The sequence below is a fragment of the Grammomys surdaster genome, unplaced genomic scaffold (genome assembly GCF_004785775.1).
Source record: "Grammomys surdaster isolate TR1022 unplaced genomic scaffold, NIH_TR_1.0 126066, whole genome shotgun sequence".
Lineage (NCBI taxonomy): Eukaryota > Metazoa > Chordata > Mammalia > Rodentia > Muridae > Grammomys > Grammomys surdaster.
In genome coordinates this window covers 6,287,127-6,289,910 of record NW_021620876.1, presented here as the reverse complement: position 1 = coordinate 6,289,910, position 2,784 = coordinate 6,287,127, and positions in this window count along the sequence as shown.

Below are 2,784 nucleotides of genomic sequence, written 5' to 3'. Positions count from 1 at the left end.
GGATCAACCTACTAAAAATGGCCATCTTACCAAAAGCAATCTACAGATTCAATGTAATTCCCATCAAAATTCCAACACAATTCTTCACAGACCTTGAAAGAGTAATTCTCAAATTCATATGGAAAAACAAAAGACTTCCAGATATCCAAAACAATCCTGAACAATAAAAGAACTTTTGGAGGAATCCCCATCCCAGACTTCAAGCTCTACAACAAAGAAATAGTAATAAAAACTGAATGGTATTGGTATATAAACAGAAAGGTTCAGCAATGGAATAGAATAGAAGACCAAGACATAAGCACACACAACTGTAGACATTTTTTGACAAAGAAACCAAAAGAAATCATCTTCAGCAAATGGTACTAGTTTAACTGATGGGCTGCATGCAGAAGAAGACAAATAGATCCATGTTTATCACCCTGCACAAAGTTCAAGTCCAAGTGAATGAAGGACCTCAACATAAAACTGGATAAACAGAATCTAATAGAAGAAGAAGTGGGAAATAGCCTTAAACTCATAGTCACAGGAGAAAATTTCCTGAACAGAACATCATTGGCTTAGGCTCTAAGATCAACAATTGATAAATGAGATGTCATGAAATTGAAAAACTTTAGTATAGCAAAGCACACTGTCAATAGGATAAAATAGCAACCAACAGACTGGGAAAAGATCTTTACCAATCCTACATCTGATAGAGGGCTAACAACCAAAATATATAAAGAACTCAAAATGTAGACAGAAAAAATCAAACAAGCAATTAAAAATGTGGTACAAACCTAAACAGATAATTCTCTACAAAGGAATCTCAAATAGCTGAGAAGCACTTAAATAAATGTTCGACATCCTTAGTCATCAGAAAAATACATACCAAATGGACCCTTACAACAATCAGAATGGCTAAGATCAAAACCTCAAGTGACATGCTAGAGAGGATGTGGCGAAAGAGGAACACTCCTACATTGCTGATGGGAGTGCAAACTTGTACAATTGTTCAGGAAATCAGTATGGCAGTTTCTCAGAAAACAGAAAAGAATTCTACCAGACAACCCAGATATACTGTTCCTGGTCACATATCCAAAAGATGTTCCACCAAACCACAAGGACACATACTCTACTATGTTCATAACAGCCTTATTTGTATCACCTTGAAACTGGCAACAACCTATATATCCCTCAACCAAAGAATGAATACAGAAAATGTGAATCATTTACACAATGGAATACTATTCTGCTATTGAAAACAAGGACATCATGAACGTTCCAGGCAAATTGATGGAACTAGAAAATAACATCTGGAGTAAAGTAACTCAATCCCAAAAAGATATGCATGGAATGTACTCACTGATGAGTGGATATTAGACATAAAGTACAGGATACCAATGATACACCCCACATACCCAAGAAGTTAAGCAAGAAGGAAGGCCCAAGTAAATACGCATGAAGAAGTGGAAAGTATAGAGTCACTGGAGGCAGATTGAGGGAAGGATTTGGTTGGAAAAGGGGAGGAGAATGAGGCAGGGCAGGATCAGGTATGGAGAGAAATTGGAGACAGGTTCAGAGAGCCAGTAGAAAGAATGAAAATATGCAGCTGCCTGGGGTGGGGGTAAAGGGTGAGGGAAAATCTCTCAAGAGTACCAGACACCTAGGATGGGTGAGGTTCCCAGGAGTAGCCAAAATGCCCAATAGTGGGGATATGGAACCTAAGGAGACCATCTCCAGTAGCTAGACAGGACCTCCGTAGGAGAGATGGTGACACCAACCCACCTACAAAACTTTTCACCCAAAATTAGTCCTATCTAAAAGAAATTCAGTGACAAAGATGGAACAGAATCTAAAGGAATGGTTGAGCAATAACCAGCCCACCTTGAGACTTATTCCATGGACAGGCACCAATCCCTGACACTATTAATGATGCTATGTCGTACTTGCAGACAGAAGCCTAGCATAACTGTTGTCTGAGAGGCTCTATCCAGCAGCTGACTGCGACAGTTGCAGAGACTCACAGCCAAACATATTGTGGAGGCCAGGAACCCCTATGGAAGAGTTAGGGGAAGGATTGAAGGAGCTGAAGAGGGTGGCAATCCCACAGGAAGACCAACAGTGTCAACTAACCTGTACTCCGGGGAGCCTCAAGAGACTGAGCCACCAACAATTGAGCATACAAAGGCTGATCAGAAGCCCCAGGCACATAAGTAGCATAGGAATGCCTTGTCTGGCTTCAGTGGGAGAGGATATGCTTAATCCTGTAGAGACTTGATGCACTAGAATTGGGGAATAGTCGGGGAATGTCATCCTCTGGGAGGAGAAACCACATGAGTAGGGACAGGGAAGGGGCAGCATATGGGGTGCTAATTAATTAATTAATTAATAAAAAGATGCTTACCAACTCTAAGTAAGTTTTCAATGACTTCTTCTAGACAGGAATTTGGCCTCATTTTTGTGATATTTTATGCATGTACATTTACAGATTCAAGTCACTGAATACCTAACATAGATAGAAGTATGGAAATAAGTTTTTCACATGATAGTGGTAATAAGAGAGGATTAATATGGGTTAAATCAGAAAGTCAGAGATGGAACTGTGTTTCAAGTCTCCATCGATTTTCTATGCTTTCAGTGCTATCCAAACTCTACTGATAAGAGGTAAGAATTCCAGAATCACAAACACACACTCTTGACAACATGTTGCACTATAGAGGTTTTGCGCTATACTTGGTGAGCTCTCTCTCTCTCTCTCTATATATATATATATATATATATATATATATATATATATATATATAT